Genomic DNA, 20961 nt, shown 5'->3' with positions numbered 1-20961 from the left:
TAAAATTAATTTGTACCTGGTGTTGGTATGAAGTGATGTTGACACAGGCCTCTGGATTTATTCTGTGCACTTATATAGCACCTGTGTATGCGCCATACCATGAATGAAAATGACAACGTTTTTGTAATTTGCATAGCACAATTATTATCAGGGGCAGAATGCTGTGCATTCACTGCTTCTGCGGAAGTCTGGAAAGCACAGTTCTAGCCCTGGAACAGGGTCAACTCACCTATCCATCTGTACCAGTAGTTTGGTGTGTAAATTCCGCGGGGTAGTGTGGCAGTTATGCCACACTCAGAGATGTCTGAAGGCATGGGCAAATTTGGCAATAACCAAGCAACTTCACCTTCCAAAGGGACCCCTGTTATGGTGAGTTGGGCTGTTGAAATTCCTGCTTTAACAATGGTTTTCCATTAACAAAAACAGTGCATTTTCCTTATTTGACAGCTGAGAGTGCTTAAGAAAACTTGGACACAGGGCAGCACTACTTCTATTAAGAGATAGAGCTGCTGTTTTCTACCAAAGCACCAGTCAACTCTGGTGGAGGCTTGTGGGAGGTCAAAGGGACAGGGCGGTGTGGTGCATGGTGGGGAATGGGGGTGGGGAGTAAACAAAAATATGTATATAATAATTAAAAAAAAAAAAAAACTTACCTCCGATCCTCGACTGCAGCCTGCCTTGCATCCAGTACTAATGCTACTTTCATGCTGCTGGCAGCATGAAAGCAGTGTTAGGATTGGACAGAGCACCCAGCTAGAGAGCTCTGAGGCAGAGTGGAAACTTCTGCCTGCTGTCTCCATCCCAGCAAAGCATGTGTGTTTGGCAGCCCCAGACTCCAGCCCTTGGCTACACCCCTTCTACAAGAAAACAATTTAAACATAGTCCATTATTGTTTTCTTGTAAACGTTTTGCAGCCACTGCTGCTGGTAGTGGGGCAATGCTCCTGGTCAACTCTCACTCTACCAGGTGCCAAACACACCTTTGCACCATAGCACAAAGTTGTCTGAGTGAGTCTAACATAAGTCTTGTACTGGAACGTTACCCTTCCAGGACAAATGCTATGCTTAGACTTACTCTGAAACATTTCCCATTATGTATATGTGCTGTGCAGCACAAAACACATGCAAAATTAAGAATGTTTGGAAAAAAGAAAACATAACATCCTATCTGTGCCTGCCTCGAGGAGGTGCATGTGGTAGATGCAAAGCCCCTCAGACTTGTGCTTTGCGTCAAAAACTATGGGAACATGCACATACCACCCATTGGACGCCCCTGAAAGAAATATGTCATTATTAACTGTTTTGTACACATATATATTAACAGTATCCTGTCAGAAGCAGCTGTATTTTTGCAAAAGTTCCATGTCTAAATTGAGTCTAGTTATGCAGGACTGCATTTTTAAAAGGGCTTATGTGAGCTGCTTGTAAAATGGGGACATTTATTCCTTGTCCACAGAGCCTCAGTTAGAACTAAAGGTCCATTCCCTTGAGTGTAGACATTACTAGAGTTTGCACCAGAAATGTGTAAAGTTGAAAATGATGCATAACCCCCTTGAGACAGTGTGCATTAAAGCAGTGCTGCTTTACATTACCTCAAGGCAATTTTCTAGTGCAAAAAAAGTTTTATATTAAAAAGTAAATCCCATTTGCATCACCTGTGATATATTTGATTTGGAATAAAGTGTTGAGAAATCTGGCCATGAGTGTGCATGCCTGGGAAGCCAAAGCTTACCTTGTAACTCTCAGGTAGTTGGTGGCAATTGAAGGAAAAAGAATCTTTCTATGCCATTTCTATCTCCTTAAATCACCCATACTCTTCTGCCTAAACCCTCTCTTTTAACGTCTTTCCATCTCTATAGCTCTGCGTACCTTCATCCTCTCTCAAGCTTAGCTCGTGCTACCTCTACTTTGTCTACCTCACTCTCCCAACCTGTGTCCTCTCGCTATCTATCTTTGTGCCTTACTCTATATATGTATATATGTATATATATATATATATATATATATATATATATATCACTTGTGAGCTCCTCCATACCTCAACTCCGTCTCTTCCTCAACTATCCCACACTTCCTGATCTTAATCTTTACCTCTGTCTCTCTCCATGCATCTGCTGCCTCACCTCTTTGCCCTTTCTTTTCCTCACCACTCCTCCTCATTCCCTTTTCAAATTTCTATCTCCAACTCACATCCCCCTTAGTACCTGACATCTCTGTATACTACCATTCACTCTCTCACTACTTAACCTCTCAAATTACCTTACCATTTGTTTAGTTTTACCTAACCTCATCACTGTTACTTTCTCTTTACTGTTTTAGCTCTATTTATAGCGTACTCCTTTCTTGCTCTGTCTATTTCTCAACTTTCATCTCTCTTTTCTCTAAGATCTGCTCCTATCTCAATCTCTTTTTATCGCTCACAAACACATAGCTCTCTGGACCTCATTCTCCATTTCATCTCAAACCCTCTACCTCAACGTTCTCTCTCAATCACTTTCTTTTTTTAAATATATTTTATTCAATTTTCAATAAAAAAGAACTGCAATGCTTCATACATGCAAGTATAAATCACATTGTGGTGGATACATGGCAAATACAGTACAAACATTGTAATAATATTAAGTGGTGCATGCATTAATTAGAGTCCAGAGACATTGCAACAATGGAGAAATAATTGTAATGTGAACAACAAATGATAAGAACTAGGTAAACTGTCAGGGATGAAGGCATCACAAGTGGTATATCATTCTAGCTTGCATTAGAAAAAGTGGGTGCCACTGGACAAGAAGGGAAGGGGGTGAATGATAAGTGTGGATGTAGTAATGACAAGTGACCTGCACTACTGTCAAATGATCTATGGCTAATTATAGGGATATGAAGATCATGGCTGTTCGTGTAACTGCAGGCACCACATAAAGCAATAGTGGGGGAGCAGACTCTTATGCCTCTGTGCAATGCATGGGAGTTACACTAGGTTGCGCTGCAATTTCAGTAGCTACCAGTCCTGGGGAGGCAGTTCTGGGATGAATGTTATGGCAGGAGATTGACATTGTCTTGGAGACGAAAAGCCTCAAAGAAAATATCCCAGCTCATTGACAGTAAGTATTTTCAGAGGCCACAAGCTTCTTCATAATGCAGCAGTGGGCTCTCAGCCCCGCACATGTATCGCGTCCCTGTGGCCTAGCATCAATGGTCGGAGGGGTTGTTGTCTTCCAGAGGTGTGTCACAGAGCGAATCACAAGCAGGAATGCCAAGCCAAAGAAATTTGAGAGGGCCCTGAGAGACTTGGGCCAAGTGAAACGTCACAAGGTACCTACATCCCATCTATTGAGGTTGGTCTGAGCAGAGATTTCCCGGAGTTGGCTAGTGACCCCAGCCTGAAATTGCTATGGTTTTGGCATGACCAGATCATGTGTTTAAGTCTGGCTCCAACATGATGGTAGCCGGGCAGGAGTAGTCAGCCCCAAGAGAAGGTGTTTCTTTTCTCAGGGGTGATATAGACTGTTAGAAATTGGCAGGTGTATGACTGCTGTCTAAGCAGGAACCACAATCCTAGCCAGGGCAAATCAGACATATCATAAATTATTCTGTGTTCCACCTCTGGTAGCTTGGCACAAACCAGTTGGGCAATGTTTAAAGTATTTGTGCATCACTTAAAACAGTAACACAGTGAAAATATTGCACAAAAATAATCCACATTAGATTATAAAAAATAGAGCTTAATTGAATGAACATGACCAACACAACAAACATCTAACCAATGGAAGTTGAAACATGAATTTTTAAACAATATCTGCAAATGTAGTGCTTAGAAGCTTAAAGCACTCACCAGGGCTATATGGTTGTGGTAGACCGGGGATAATCCAAAATTTCAGGCTGACGGTGATGGAGCATGGAATGGCTACAGGGACCAACCTTATTCTGATGAAACAGTACCTTGTGTGGAGGGTGCATCCACGTGGATGATCTGATGCGAGGAGAGAATGTAAATGTAATACATCGATTCTGATCAACACAGTCAGGGATGCATTGTCATTTAGCCAAGAAGTCGTCGATGCAATGTCCTCAAGCAGCAGTGCAGCATCAAACCTTTTACCATGAAAGAGATGCATCACTGTTGAGCCAGGCAGCTGAAAAGCAATGTCTTTGTCCTCAGCTGTGGCGGTGGTTCTTCTGCATCAAGGGAAGATGCCCTGGTTCCGACAAGCACAATGATGGCAATGTGTGGAATTTAACAGAAAACTGCTGAAGAACCCACTTTCAATGACCCAGGACTGGATTGGCACCACTTGACAGGGCAGAACACACAGCTGGTAGAGATCAGGAGGTGTAGCAGAGTTCAGTGAAGTCTTTAATGTCCCTAAGGCTTCAGAACAGGAGGCAAGCCAGCAAGCCCTTGGAGTCACTTTGGTTCTGGGGATGTAGAGATACAGGTCCAGTCCTTCTGTCTCTCAGGCAAGGAGGGCAGCAGGGCAGGCATTGCAAGCAGGAGTCTAGCCCAGTCCAGCAGAGTGACAATTGTTTCAGTAACACAGCAGTTTGCCTTCCTGACAGAATGTCCTCAGGTTCAGAGGAGTACTGATCTATTAGGGTCAGAAGTCCAATTCTTATTCCCAGTGGTGCCTCTTAAATGGGGGAGACTTCAAAGAAAGGCCTTTGGAGTGCACACAGTCCCTGCCATGACTCCAGATACATTACAAGGGGATATGCATCCCTTTGTGTGGGAACAAGCACAGCCTATTTAAGTGTAAGTGTCAGCTCCTCAGTCCCATCCTGTCCAGGAGGGTCCATCAGATTTTCATGGCCTATCAGTCACACCTAAGCTCCTTTTGTATGTGGCTGTCTGGAGGAAATGCACAAATCCCAGCTGTCGCCCACCCCAGACATGTATTCAGAGACAGGCAGAGATATAGAATGGTTAAAGTAATAAAATACCAACTTTCTAAGAGCGTCATTTTCAGAATTGCAACTTTAAATCCAACTTTGCCGTAAGTTGGGATTTAAAATTGTGAGTCCACAGACAACAGTCGTGCAATATCTACCTTTTTCCAATTGGAAATTACACTTGTAACAAGGCAATCCCAATGTTAATGTAGGGAAGCGATAAGCCTTGCAGTAAAGAAAAACAAATTTAAGAGTTTTTCACTACCTGGATCTACAAAACTAAAAAGGACATGACCAACTTTTTAAATACACTGTACCCTGCCATTCGGGCTGTCCAAGTCCTACCTGAGGGGTGACGTGTATTAAAAAGGACGTTTGGGCCTGGCAAGAGGGTTAACTTGCCTGGTAGACATGGCACACATAGGCTTTACAATGGCAGGCCCGAGTCATGTTTAAAGGGCTATTGAAGTATGTTACACAATCAGTGCTGCAGGCCAACTAATAGTATTTACCAGGCCCTGGGCACAGGTAGTGCACTTTACTACGGACGTATAAGTAAAATAAATATGCAATTTGTGGAAAGGCCAATGTTACCATGTATTGAGCAAAGAGTACATGCACTTTAGCACTGGTTGGCAGTGAGAAATTGCCCAGAGTCCTAAAGCCAACAAAAACAAATTCAGCAAAAAGTGGAGGAAAAAGGTAAAAACGTTTGGGGCTGACCCTGCAGAAATTACCAGGACCAACGTAGACCCTGTGTAACACATAAAACTGTATTTGCTTCAAACTAGCATTCCTGGTCACCGTAAACAGGTAGGCAAGTATCTGTTTCCATTCCGCATCATGGAGCTCTCTCCCCAGCCTTTCTCAATCTCTTTCTTTATAGATCTTACTGTCTATTACTCTAGTTTTACTGCACAACTCTCTACCTGTTATCAGACCTTGTCTCTTTTTCTCCAATGCATGTACTTTTCTTGTTTGCCTCTTTTTCCTTACATCAAAATTCTCTCTCTACCATTTACTCTCCAATGTCTCTCTCTTCTCCAACACTCTCTGTATATGACCACCTTATCTACACCTCTTCTCAGTTTATCTACTACTCTCTTTATATGACCAGTTTATCTACTGTGAATGTCTTTGTTTTTCTTCAAGTGTTTCCCTCTCCCTCTGCCTCTTACTCCCTTTACTTCTCAAAAATTGACCTTACCTCTCTTTCTATATCAACCCTTGGAGCTCTGAACACATCTACATCTCTCTACATTTCATTCCCTCTCCAGCACTGTAAAACCTTACCTATTCCTCTAGTTGTCTAATTATGTCATCCTCGTTCTACATCTCTTTATCTTTCCTTCTGCCTACTGCGCCATTCTTTATTTAGTTTACGTCTCCCATATCTCATATATCTTTCTGCATCATCTCTATCTTTTCCCGCTTCTCGCTCTTCTTCGTGACCGTCTCTTTGTGGTTCTCTTTATGCCTTTGTCCTTCAACTGACCTGCCCTTTCCTGTTTGTCTTATGCAGTAGTCACAGGTAAATGCCTAGACAGATAAGTGCATAGAAATATATGAAGTGGAGAGCAGGGCAATGGAAAGAGAAACCACGTTACAAAATACAAAGATTGAACTGAATGGTGAAAATCCTCCGAACATCACTTTGATTTTCACCATTGTAACAAGAACACCAGTAGTGAGAGTGGTTATATTTCTGATTACAAAATATCCAGCCACTAAAGAACCCAATTTAAGTGCTGTGTGCATATGTCTTATTTCACTATTATTCACTAATCCATTAAACATCGAACAATTCATCCTAAGCATATATAATGGGAGTAGCAAGTTGTCCAAAACAGTGAAATTCATATAAAATGGCATCAACAGTTAATAAAAAATCTAGAGCCAAAATCTAAAAGAAATGGTTTAGTCAAGACTTGTTCAAGCTTTCTTTTGGTTCTATTTGAATGTTATTCTCGAGGCACCTTTAGATTTCAGGGTTTTCTTGTGCCCCTGTGTCTGAAAATGTAACAAATAATTCAGTATTGTTTGACATCACAAGGGGTGGAATTAGCCGAAAAACAGAAGTAATTCAAAGTCATTTAAAAAAAGGGGGCTCAAAATATATCTTGTTCAGGGCGGTCCCTGCAAAAAATATCATCCATGCATCAAGCCTCCGGGTTTTTGCCAGTGTCCTGGATGGCCAGTTTGCTGTTGTCACAGCTAAATTGACTGGAGTGCGCTAATAGCATCTTGTGATATTTCTGATGTTTAAATAGGGGCATGTGATGCTTCAGAGTTGATGACGGATGATATACGTATTTGCTTGCCAAATGGACAGCACACGGCCTAAACGAGCACAAAGGCATTAGGATGTTGAAGCAGAAATTGATGTGGCAAGTTGTGTAGTTGGTGCTTTAGAGTAAGGGAGTAGACGTCAGCAAGGGTTGGATTGCTTTGAGGCATGCAGTTTTTGCTGATTAGACACCAGTGGTGAAATGAAAATGTGATGAAGAGGAAAATCACACAACAACAGCCATGGCTTAAGGATTTGTAATACGGTTAAAAAAAAAACAAAAAAAAACAAAACACTGATTCCAGACAGGTGATATAAGTCTGACATCAGAGGTATAACAATGGTATTTTGTTGACAGAATTAGCATGCTACAACGTGGCAGTGGTAACTACGTCCAAATTATTTTCACCAGTGGTAATATGGTCAAAGGCAACTTCTACTAACTTCCCAACATTACCTTACCCTCACTTCTAATTCAGGCTCCACACTTTCAAAAGTGGTTATTTAGATCGAGAAGACATCCAGAGGAGTAGATATTGCACTGTATAGCCAATGACATATTTTGTTAAACTGGGGTTAAAATTAGAAGAGTAGAATAGGCCATTCTCTACAACTCATTTAGATTACTCACTAGGACCTTCAGTCTCTGCTTAGAGGTGCCACCCAAATCACTTCCTCCCATCCCCTAGTCACAGGTTCCAAATAACTTTGGTTCCTATTACATGTGTGTCTGGGCCCTTGTGGTAAAATGGTGGGGCAGTGGTGGTGATCAGAATGGTAGCACCGGCATCACTGTACTGAAGCGCCTGTTTTGCCTGGATACTGAAGCACAACCTTGTAAAACCCATAGTCCGAGGACATCTTTGATAATCTCCATAAATCCCTTATAATAAAATGCATTTATGGCAGTATGGTAGGGATAATTAACGACTCCCAAGGGGCCAGACCACAGTAATACTTAGAAGTACTTTCCTTGGGTTGTGTACACACGTGCAAATGAAACAAGGAGATTCCATGTCTGTCAGTTATGTATGTGCAATATCAAGCTAGGTTCTCCTAATGACTGTATTCCATATTATGTTTTTATGACTCCTTCTGTGTTTTATGAGTGTATAGTTTGACTCTGTGCTTTAATGGCTTGAGAATAGCCGAATAAAGACTATTTGATTGACTGTATTCCACTCATAGTTATCTTCTACACACAGATTTTGTGTCATGGGCAACAACCAGTTCACGCCTGATGGGCCCTGCTGTCATATCATAACAACTGTCACTTTTCACTTCACCATGTTAGAAGTGGGAGATGAGCACTGCTTCTTAATTTTGAAATAGTGGTTTTTGAGAGGTCGTGCAAGTGAATATTCCACCACCAGACTAGTGGCATCCCATCGTCAAGCAATGCCTTTTTTAGTTCATTCTTCATACCTTCGCTGGTATAGATTGGGTTACATTTACTATGAACTTGAGCCAAAACACAGTTTAGTGGTAAGAATGCTGCTTCTCTAGAAAATGTTCACGTCAGAATAATCAGGGGGCCCAACTCCAGTTGCATAATTGCCTATTAGGCAGTTCACTGTGTTGTTTTGAGCCCATAAATTGATACTGCGTAGGCATCTAATCTATATATTTCACCAACCATACTACCAAACCGAATGCCAAGTATCTAAGACTTTTCTTCAGGTGAGAAGGTTATGTAAAGTAACCGTGGGTTATGTGAAAAGCACAAACATGCACGAGAGTTCATAGCGAGGTTAGAGTAACTGAGCCCAGTCCAGGATCAGTGAGGCTTAAGCAGCCCAGAGGACAGTAATGAACACCCATAAGTGCCCTCTACTTCCAATGCTGTGCCGTCACGTCCTGGGAAGTTAGCAGTAGAGTGCTGCATGCACAAACATGTGAAGATAGATGTCAAGTACTTTTATGTCAATGAGGCACCTTATGCTCCTGGCTTTTTAAACTAAAAGTTAGTTACAATCTGAAACTTGAGGTTTCATCTTTGCAAGTACTCATTTAATCCTAGCATACGAAGTACTGTTGTTTAAAAAAAACAATTGCTGAAGGTTTCTCACTAGATATTGGCCGTCTTGGCATTTCAACAGTTCTGCCTGTCAATTGGGCTACTCTAGACCCCTAATGGCAGCAGTCAAATAGCCATTGTTAGAAATTGGGTTTTTGGTTGGCAGTCAGGTTACCCCCTGTCCAAGCAAAAGCCCTCACTCTAGTCAGGGTAAGTCACACACAATCCAAGATTATCCTGTGCCCACCCTCTGGTAGCTTGGCACGAGCAGTCAGGCTTAACTTAGAAGGCAATGTGTAAAGTATTTGTGCAATAAACCATACAATACCACCATATAGCACCACAAAAATACACCACACAGTGTTTAGAAAAATATATAATATTTATCAGGATAATTGTAGGTGAAAAAGAATAACGTTGCAATGGAAAATTGTAGAAATATCACAGGGAAGTGATATAAAGTGTCTTAAGTCTTTAGAATATAAACAAAGTCTCTTTTAAGCACAAAGTACCTGGTTTCTGGTGGAAATTCTCCTCAGAGGGCCACAAAAGAAGAGGTGCGTGGAAAACGGGTGTGTGTGTCGATTTCTCCCCAGCACACACGGACTTGCGTCGTTATTTTCCACGCGGGGAAGTCGGGCGTCGTTTTCCGGCGCGCGGACAGTCTCTTTCTGTGGATCGCGGGGATTACCAGATGTCCCGGGTCTGTGCGTGGATTTTCCTGCTTGTTCTCCGGCTGCGCGTCGGTCTACGGGGCTGCGCGTCGAAATTACGATCTCACGGCAGGCGTTGCGTCGATTTCTCCTCTAGACTTCGATCTGCGGGGCTGCGCGTTGAAATTACGATCTCACGGCAGGCGTCGCGTCGATTTCTCCTCTAGAGGTCGGGCGGCGTTGTCCTTGCGAGGCCGTGCGTCGGATCTTCGATCGTCCCAAGAGCGTCGCGTCGATCAGCGTCGGAGTGCGGCGTTTTTCTCGCCGCGAAACAAGCTGTGCGTCAAAATTTTCGGCGCACTGAGCATCCAAGTAAAAGAGAGAAGTCTTTTTGGTCCTGAGACTTCAGGGAACAGGAGGCAAGCTCTATCCAAGCCCTTGGAGAGCACTTTCACAGCCAGACAAGAGTTCAGCAAGGCAGCAGGGCAACAGCAAGGCAGCAGTCCTTTGTAGAAAGCAGACAGGTGAGTCCTTTGAGCAGCCAGGCAGTTCTTCTTGGCAGGATGTAGTTTCTGGTTCAGGTTTCTTCTCCAGCAAGTGTCTGATGAGGTAGGGCAGAGGCCCTGTTTTATACCCAAATGTGCCTTTGAAGTGGGGGAGACTTCAAAGAGTGGCTAAGAAGTGCACCAGGTCCCCTTTCAGTTCAATCCTGTCTGCCAGGGTCCCAGTAGGGGGTGTGGCAGTCCTTTGTGTGAGAGCAGGCCCTCCACCCTCCCAGCCCAGGAAGACCCATTCAAAATGCAGATGTATGCAAGTGAGGCTGAGTACCCTGTGTTTGGGGTGTGTCTGAGTGAATGCACAAGGAGCTGTCAACCAAGCCCAGCCAGACGTGGATTGTAAGGCACAGAAGGATTTAAGTGCAAAGAAATGCTCACTTTCTAAAGCTGGCATTTCTAGAATAGTAATATTAAATCCGACTTCACCAGTCAGCAGGACTTTGTATTACCATTCTGGCCATACTAAATATGACACTCCTGCTCCTTTCAAATCAGCAGCTGCCACTTCAACAGTGTATGAGGGCAGCCCCAATGTTAGCCTATGAAGGGAGCAGGCCTCACAGTAGTGTAAAAACGAATTTAGGAGTTTTACACTACCAGGACATATAACTACACAGGTACATGTCCTGCCTTTTACCCACACAGCACCCTGCTCTAGGGGTTACCTAGGGCACACATTAAGGGTGACTTATATGTAGAAAAAGGGGAGTTCTAGGCTTGGCAAGTAGCTTTAAATGCCAAGTCGAGGTGGCAGTGAAACTGCACACACAGGCCTTGCAATGGCAGGCCTGAGACATGGAAAAAGGGGCTACTTAAGTGGGTGGCACAACCAGTGCTGCAGGCCCACTAGTAGCATTTAACTTACCAGCCCTATGCACATGAAGTGCACTTTACTAGGGACTTATAAGTAAATTAATAGTCTAATCAGGTATGATTCAAGGTTACCATGTTTTAAGGGAGAGAGCATATGCACTTTAGCACTGGTTAGCAGTGGTAAAGTGCGCAGAGTCTAAAAACCAGCAAAAACAGTGTCCAAAAAGTGGAGGGAGGCAGGCAAAAAGTTAGGGGTGACTACCCTAAGGCTGTCAGGTCTAACAGCCATGTTCAACATGTATTATCTCCCTTTCTTTAACTCTACTTAACCGGCTGTTTGGACTTCATTCTTTTTATCTGGTCGACACCAGATACCACTTGCTCTGCCATCAATAATAGTACTTTTGCCATTTGGGAACCTCTTAAGGCTTTCTTTTGCTGCCACCCAATGCTCCCTACCCAGACAATTTTTGGAGTTCAAGGGCGGTGGTGTGCTTTCAGAGGAACACTGGTGATTGTAACTTTTAAAATATAATGCAACGTTCTTCAGTTCTGATATTTCGGAGTGATACCAATTTGAAGGTACTTGGTTCACTAGCCCTAACACTCACTGGCCTATATTCCCCGAATTGAATTTGTTGGCACATAACAAATTACCTTTCCTTCATGGAAAAACCCTGATTCATATAATGGCACAGTAAACATCTAGGGTGTTCACATAGGTACAGGGGCCAAATCCATTGCAAATTAGAGGATAACTGCAACCTAATCAAACACATTTCATGTGGGTTGGTTGCATGCAAAATGTATTTCATGTAAATATCCTGACATTTGTCATGGACCTTATGTTGGACTTTCTTGGGTATGTATTAGTAAACGTGCCTCTGGTGCAACTGGTATGTACTCCTTCTTTTTGAGTTCCCAGGGGACGTTGGTATGACAGAGGAGGGGCAGAGATGTTTGCACAGCCCCTTCTGTAACACAGATTGCGTCCGTGCTAAATGTGTGCAGTTCAGTTTCTCACATTTGAGGGAATCCTTTGCTTCCCAACTGCATTATAAACACATACACAGAGGCAATGAGGTCACTGTTTGGGCATCACATAGACTCCCCCAAGACATCCCCCTTCCAGAGGGTGCAGTCAACCACTGCACCGGTCTGAAGGTGGATTTCACTCCCACCCCCAGGTAAAAACGTAGGATTGGCTGCTGCCTGCACTGGGAAATGTGGTCCTCCTGCCACTAATTTGTGCTATTACAAGTGTGAGCATGATTCTGCACCTGCACTGGGAACAGCATATTCATTAAGCCATTAATATTAAATCCGTCTGTGCCTTGCGCACCCAGGTAAAAGTGCAAGAAGGAGCAGAGTATGCAAATTCACCCTATTCGTGCCATGGGCCCTAGTGTAAGGCTGTTTGTGCAACCATGAAATCTTATATTTTCACATGGACGTATGAACAAGAAAGCTGCTCTATTTATATGCCCTCCACCCAGATGATATAAAAAGTAAGATTTTGAAGCAACAGAATATGTCACAGAGTTTCCAAGAACCTTTTCCTCAAACTATTCACCTCTAGCCTGGATGTAGCTGTGACTAGAAAGTCAAGGTCCAATGAGTCCAATTAAAGAGCTTTTTGTGTGAAGGTAAAGGAGCAAAATGTGCTTCCTGACAATACTCGGGCAGAATGATTGTGCGAGGGCTTATCGTTAAAGAGTGTCCTGGTAGAGAAAGAAAAATCCCTATTTTCTATGACCTAAACTCTGACAAAAGGATACAGCTTGAGAGCACAGAATATCTGTCATGTTCATTCTGTTTTTCACATCAGTGCTCTGCAATGCAGAACAATGACTTTCAGACATTTCCACTCAAGCAAGAGGAAAGAAGGGGAAAACGAAAAGGAATTCAGAGGGACACATTGTGGTCTGGAACGGTGATTTCAAATAAATGAAATATGTTTGGAATCTGCCAGTGGATCAGATTCAATTTATAGATAACAGACCAAGTGGATGACAGCCTCGACAATTCATAGAACGTATAGTATTGCTGCATTACTTACAACACTTTTATTTCATGAGAAGCAAGACATTGAAAAATAACAAAAGTGTTAAAACTTACAATATGGTTCGTAGAACTAAGCATCAGTTTCTCTCTGCCAAACACATGTGAAAGCTGAATTAATGACTAATGATTTTCATGTATTAATGGTTAACAATTTGCATGGAATTAGGCTAATGAAAAAAAATAATGTGCGACTTGGAAGTTGTTCCTACTTGAGTGGCAGCCATAAAATACGTAAACTTTTTTAGTGAGTACATTTTTTATTAGTTATTGTGCACATGTAGGAAAAAATGTATTAGTATGTCATATTAACAATTTCATGTTATGTATTTGTTTTTTTTAACTTTAGGCCATAAGTTGGTGAGGTTTGGGCCTAGTTTGCAAAACCTCATGTCAAGCTGCAATGTTTAATGAATGGTGGAAAATGTATTGTAAGAAAAGAGAACTAATGCTTTCATTGCTCATGCTGTGCTGACCAAAAGATTTGCAGTTGTCTTTAAATTTCTCATGAGAACTGCTTGTAGAACCATATCCTACTAAAGTTCATTACAATGTAAACTTGATGCGTGAGACCGAAATGTTCCCAGGAACCAACAATGTATGCACTGACTGGAGTATGGATTGCATCAAGAGTTACCTGATGAGCCTGACGATGGGAACAGGACAAGAGGAGGCAATAATTGACGTGTGAAAGACAGTTTAGTTATATCTTAGATTTGGGTTTTAGTTTTTATTGGACAAACTGTAAACATACAATTTCCTGACCAATGATGATGTAGGAAGATTCTTTAGGAAATTCTTACTTAGCCTGACTGCAGAGAGAGTTCTGTGTCATTAGTCATTTTGCCATTATCTCATTCTTTTCCTTCCTGCACTGTCTTATGCTGTTAGAGGAGCTGAACAGTTCCTGATGACTTTATTTTCTAACTTTCACTTTATTGCTTAAATGCTAATGGTGAATGCTGATCCCTTAGAAATCGCTACCTAAATAGTTCAGATAGTTTAGAGCCCACGGTGACTGAGCCGTTTTCCCTTTAACTGCCCATTGTTGAAGCTGACCAGACGATGTCCAGCTGTCGAAGAAAATCAGAGCTTGCCGATCCATTGCCGAGAGGTATAACAAAATGCTATTGTTTGTTGTAGATTTAGGGCTACATGTACGTAGCATTTTGCACATCGCAAACAGCAAATCGGGCCGTTTGCAACATGCAAAATGCACTTTGCTATGCTCACACCCATTTTTGCGATTCAGTAAACTATTTACTGAATCGCCAAAATGATTGCGGGTCATAATTAGGAAGAGGTGTTCCCTTCCTAATTGCGAGTTGCAGTTCCATGTATGATTGTTTTGTGACTGCGAATGTGGTCACAAAACAATAGCAGTTAGCACCAGTGTCACACTGGTGCGAACCCATTGGCAAACGGGAAGGGGTCCCCATGGGACCCCTTCCCCTTTGTGAATGGCAGTAAAAACATTTTTTTAGAGCAGGGAGTGGTCCTCTGGACCTCTCCCTGCCCTGAAAAAATAAAACGAAAACGTAAAATTTTTTCCTTTTGAAATGTATCTCATTTTCCTTTAAGGAAACAGACTGCATTTAAAAAAAAAAAGAACAGCTTTGTTTAAAAGCAGTCACAGACATGGTGGTCTGCTGTCTCCAGCAGGCCACCATCTATGTGAGGGCGGCCATTCCCAAGGGGGTCGCAAATTGCGACCTACCTCATGAATATTCATGAGGTAGGGCATTTGAGACCCCCTTGCGAATTGCAAACCGTGTCATTGACACTGTTCAACATAAGGTTTTGCGAGTCACAAATTGCGAGTCGCTCTGACTCGCAATTTGCGACTCGCAAATCCAATCTTTAGTACAAGTAGCCCTTAGTTCTTTACATTTTGAGGTAACAACCGCTATTTTGATAGAGCCATAGTTAGATGTTTTCCAAATTACCTTTTGACTAAATTACATTTGCATGAAATCCAAACATGCTATTATAATTGGAGGGTTAGTTAGTAATCTCAGTGTTGACAAATGTTATTAACTAAGAATTAATCTTGTTCACCTACTGAAATCAGATGTATGTCATTTCTATAGCACAGTTATTGTTGCTATTGATTTGTCCTGTGACCCTTGAATGCTTCATTTGTAAATGCTTTAGTTAAATTGAGATTCTTTAGAAGATTTGGTCAGCCAGTGTTGTTCATAGATGTTTATCATTTAGTATTGAGACTAATATACATGATGTTAGCGTTGTTAACATAGGGAAATAAACGATCTAACTTTTACTAAAAGGTGTGGTTATTCAAGGCCACATGGGTCATGGTACGCAAAGTTTACTGACTCAAGATTTTGACAAATTGATTGTTTTATATTTTGTGGTCACTAGATATGGTTGTAGAGAGAATGAGGGCAATGATGGTGAGATTCCTCTAAGCGCAGTCAAAAGATCTATCCCCTTATGAATAAATGATAAAAGACGCAAAACGGTCAGACGCGCTCCCACATGCAAGTCCTAATCACTGAAGTTTTAACTAGAATGGCATGTCTCCTAGCAATACAATAAACAACCTTTACAAAGGAATATAGTAACGCTTCTTTTCTATGACAATTTCTTGAATATTGAGGTACAACTTACATAAATGCAAATATCTGCATAGATGCACAGACCTCAAAAGTAATTTATCCCTTAATCTCTAAGATGACCTGTGAATTTTCAGCAAGCCACCTGCAGAATGCAATGTTATGTATCCAACACACTAATGAATACCAAGGTGATCATTATGAACAAAGCGGTCTGAACCGCCACGCTGGTGATGGCAGTCCAGACCGCCATATTCTGAACATAGTAGTGAACTGGCTGCAAAGCAGCCAGTCCACCATCACCCACCGCCAGGCCAGATTCGACAGCCGGGCCGACTGTGAGCACATTCCACCTGGCGGTGGAGGCAGTGGGATTATAATCTGTCTTTTAAAATCTTATCATATTAGTGATCGATGTTTTTAAATCTTTTTTTATCTATTCATTATGTATGTAATTTTTGGATTGCTGTGGTTTTTATGCTTTGATGGTTACTTATGACCGAATAAAGCTTGTGTTGATTGATATAATCCCCTTTCCACCAGGGATTCCCTAGTGAGTTACCCCACCAGGTAATTCCTGGCAGAAAGCATACAGGCGACATAAATAAACATTCCTGTCACCTGTTTGTGACACACCAGGCCCCTCCCCCATTTCCACAATACCTACCCACCCCGAGCCCCTAGAAAAGCCCCACTCCCCACCCTGAACCCTGAAAACCAACCCTCCAATCCTCCACCCCCAAAACCCCATGTAGCCCCCCACCCCGAGCCTCACCATCTCCACCCTCCACCCCTACATACAGGTCCTCCAAAACCCCAACCCCCTACATCCACATGCACCCATTCACTTACATGCACACACGCATACATGCACTCAGACACATATCCCCCCACATACACCCATACACTCACACACTCACACACCCCTCCCCCTTCCCTCTCGGACAGCACTTACCTTTTCCGTTGCGCTGCTCGGGGAGGGAATGGGCTCCTTGGATGCTGCTCTGCCACCATTGTTGCCTCTCCATTAACTGCCACGCCTCTAACTGCTTCATTATAGGTGTGGCGGTGTAGGGAGTGATGTTGCGGTGAGGGTGGAGCAGCATCCACCCCTGCCACCCACCACCAGCATGGTGCATGGCGGCCCTCACCGCCATCAATGGCGGCGAGGCACCATGTGTCATTATTTGTCAGGATGATCTTTTGTTGACCGCCAGGACGGTTGGCGACGGGGCATCCCGCCAAGTACATAATGACCCCCTAAATCCTGTGTATTAGTTGGCTCTGTATTCAGTGCACTACTGTGTGTATTGTACATTGGATGAGGATCATTGCATTATGCCCTCGAAGTAATGCTATAGTTAAGTGAATAAGTCAGAGACAACATTAACATTTTGAACTGAAAAAATAACACCGAAATTCACCAGTTATAATTAGCAAAGCTAAATATAACTTGTGCCCAGCCATGCATGGATCATGACCTCACATATGACATAACTCATGACATGTTAAGGCATCATTTATGACCTCACTGAAAACATCTCAAATGACATAATTGATGACATCATCCAATGAGTGTGTTAATTTGTATTATAGTTCCCTCAGTCTCATTATACCCTGAGTGTCCCCCCTCCTCAGCCTTGTAATGCTTTGGGGACCCCATCCCTCAGGGACTTTTTTTTTTCAATTAAAGGGAAGGGGACAGTGAACTTTGCTAGACCCTGAGGACCCAAATCCCCAAGGGCTATTTCTGAAAATAAACGAGAGGGGCAGGCAACCCCTCTCTCCAAGCCATTATCCACCTCAGAGACAACATCCCCCAGGGACCCTTTTTTAAATGAAGGGGATGAGGGCCAAGCCAGCCCCTCTCCACAGGCCTCTTTAGGCCGTGTAGACCCCAGTCCCCCGGGGTCATGTATTTTTCTAAGAGGATGGGACCATGCGGCTCCACTTCCCCAAGCTGTTATCGGCCTGAGGAACCCATCCCATGGGACCTGGTGTGATTTTTAGGGTGATGGGGGCACACAGGTCCCTCTTCCCAGGCTGATAATGGCCCTGGTCACCTGATCTCCTCAGATTTAAAGGTGGTTGCCCTCTTGTGCACCCAGAGCACCTACCATACTCCCATTGGGGGCAGTGGGGGAAGCCCAAAGGCCCTAGTGGCCTCAGCTAGCTCCCCACTTAGGTTGGCAGTCTACATTGCTCCCGTCCATGGGGAGCAGGTCCTAGGGCTGCTCCCTCCAGGCAGAAACAATACTTTAATCTGTTTAAACAAATCAAAAATCCCATCCCAGAGGCTGGTGCATTTTCAAAACTCCCATCCACTGGGAGAAGACTTGGTGCTTGGGAGATTTGAAAATGCTCTCACCAAGTGAGAGCAAACACAGGTTTATATGCCTGCACCACTACAGGTAGGGAAACTGCCATGACCAGAGATGGGCACCTCTAGGCATAGCTGCTAAGCCAGCTGTGTGGGATGAGTCCCCTGGGCCAATATTGACAAAGGGAGGGGGGCCACGAGGCCCTCCTGAGGCTTGGGGTGGGGGTGCCTGGCTCCCTTCCCATTTTCATACTTTTCTCTTACATTTTGGCAAAGGGGTGCTCTCCCCGGGGCCTTTAGAGGCCCAGCGAGGAGCAGGGTGCAGCCTCCTTCCCCAAATAAAGCATCTTCAGCCCCAGAGGTCGGCTCCCTGAGGCCTCTCAAGACTCAGGGAGGGGGACCATGTGGCCTCACTCCCTATATAAACACATTTTTGCCCCTGGGTCTGGGTTCCCAGGGTCTCTGTTGCTCAGGAAGGGGAGCTTCTGCTTTCATTATATCATGGGAAGATAGTTTGATGACACAGCCCTTCATTCCAAGAGAGACAACCAACTGGGGTTTCAAATGGAGTATACCACATGAGGAGCTCATTAGAGCAAGAATAATTTGCAGTACATGGAAATCTTTTGAAGAGGAATTGGAGAACATTGTGGTAAGATTCGAGAACAGCGGATAGCCCAGAATAATTGTAGAGGAGGCCAGGACGAAGACACAGGTGATAAGTAGAAAGGACCTATTATACAACATTCAACATAAAGCAGATTGGAATCCAGGCACAGTATGATTTAATACGACCTTCAACCAGGGATTCAGAGCTATCATCAGAATCCCAACTAGACAGTGAAAAATGTGAAAAAGCGATTGCATCATTGGGAGAACCTTGGGTGGACTTTAGTGGTGTGCAAAATACACATAATTTGCTTTTGTGTACTTATGCGAAATGTGTCTGTGATCGGGCGAACCCGATCACGGTAACAGCAGCAGCGGGAAACGCTGTATCGGGCGAACCCGATACGTCATTTCCGCGTCCCCATGTTGCCATGGGGACGCGCAACCCGACGCAGCTGCGTTTCCCCGTTCCCGGGGAAACGCTCACTTTAAAGGAGGCCGTGGATTTGGACATACTTGCACACATCTGCAAACTGAATGGGTCTTCCTGGGCTGGGAGGGTGGAGGGCCTGACACTTACATGTCAAAGGACAGTAGCCTGCCCTCACACAAAGGACTGCCACACCCCTTACTGGGACCCTGGCAGACAGGATTGAACTGAAAGGGGACCTTGTGTACTTCAAAGCCCCTTTTTGAAGTCTCCCCCACTTCAAAGGCACATTTGGGTATTTAAACAGGGCCTCTGCCCCAACCAACTCAGACACTTCCTGGAGAAGAGAACCTGAACCAGAACCTGCAACCTGCCAGGAAGGACTACCTGGCTGCCCAAATGACTCACCTGGCTGCTGCTTTCTGAGAAGGACTGCTGCCTTGCTGTTGCCCTGCTGCATTTCTGCTCTCTGGCTGTGCTGAGAAGTGCTCTCTAAGTGCTTGAATAGCGCTTGCCTCCTGTTCCCTGAAGTCTCAGGACCAAAAAGACTTCATTCCTGCAAGAAGAAATCCCTGTGCGGGGAAAATCGACGCACAGCCTGCTAGAAATGATGCACAACCTGCATCGTGGTGATAAAATCACCACCCGCCGAACCGGAAAGACGCAGCCTGACTTCGCAAGGAGAAGATCAACACAGTGCCAGAGTAGCGACTGGAAATTCAACCCACGGCCCACTGGATCGACGCACAGCCAAGCCGGAACAACACAGCCTGACTTCCTGAGAGGAATCGATGCAACACCTGAATTTTCCACCCAACACCCACAAGATCGACACAACCCCTGTGACTTCGTCGTGCCAGTGCTGGGTTTTAACGCATCATCCCCTGGGAGTCCGAAAACGCCGCAACATGAAGAGGATCCAAGTCCGAGCGCCGGAAATCAACGCAAAGCCTTCCCTTCATGAAAAATAAACGACGTATTGCTGTGTGCGGCCCGAGAAATTGACACACACCTCTCTGTTTTCCACTCTGCTCCTCCTCTGCGGTTCCTTGCGGAGATTTTGCACGCAAACCAGGTACTTTGTGCTTGCAAGAGACATTTGTTGCTTTTAAGAGACTAAAGACACTTTCTATCATTTTTACAGTGATATTTCAACATATACTTATTGCATCTTGATCATTTTGACCTGCGTCTTACCAGAGAAATATTCTATATTTTTCTAAATACTGTGTGGTGTATTTTTGCAGTGTTGTACTGTCTTATTGCATGATGTATTGCACAAATACTTTACACATTGCCTTCTAAGTTAAGCCTGACTGCTCAGTGCCAAGCTACCACAGGGTGGGCACAGGATAATTTGGATTGTGTGTGACTTACCCTGACTAGGGTGAGGGTCCTTGCTTGGACAGGGGATAACCTGACTGCCAACCAAACACCCCATTTCTAACAGAACCACATATGTTGGTAAATTAACTTGACCTAGTTAGATTCTTTTGAGTCTGGCTTTGAAACCCGGCACAGAAGGGAAGGGAGCAGGAACAAAATACTATGAAGGCTAGAGACCTATGAATCAAATACCCAATAGGCTTCATTATAGATCAATAACTTGCTATCCATATTGAGTAGTTGGGCAGATTTTTTCAGTGATCTCAGCAGCTGTCTTACTGTTGTCTAATTAGTTATTATGAGAAATGTGGTTGTTTGAGGAGTGTGATAGCCCCTCTCAAGAAATAGCCACAATCCTCATCAATGGGA

This window comes from Pleurodeles waltl, chromosome 7 (genome assembly GCF_031143425.1).
Source record: "Pleurodeles waltl isolate 20211129_DDA chromosome 7, aPleWal1.hap1.20221129, whole genome shotgun sequence".
Taxonomy (NCBI): domain Eukaryota; kingdom Metazoa; phylum Chordata; class Amphibia; order Caudata; family Salamandridae; genus Pleurodeles; species Pleurodeles waltl.
Note: the sequence above shows the minus strand (reverse complement) of the source record.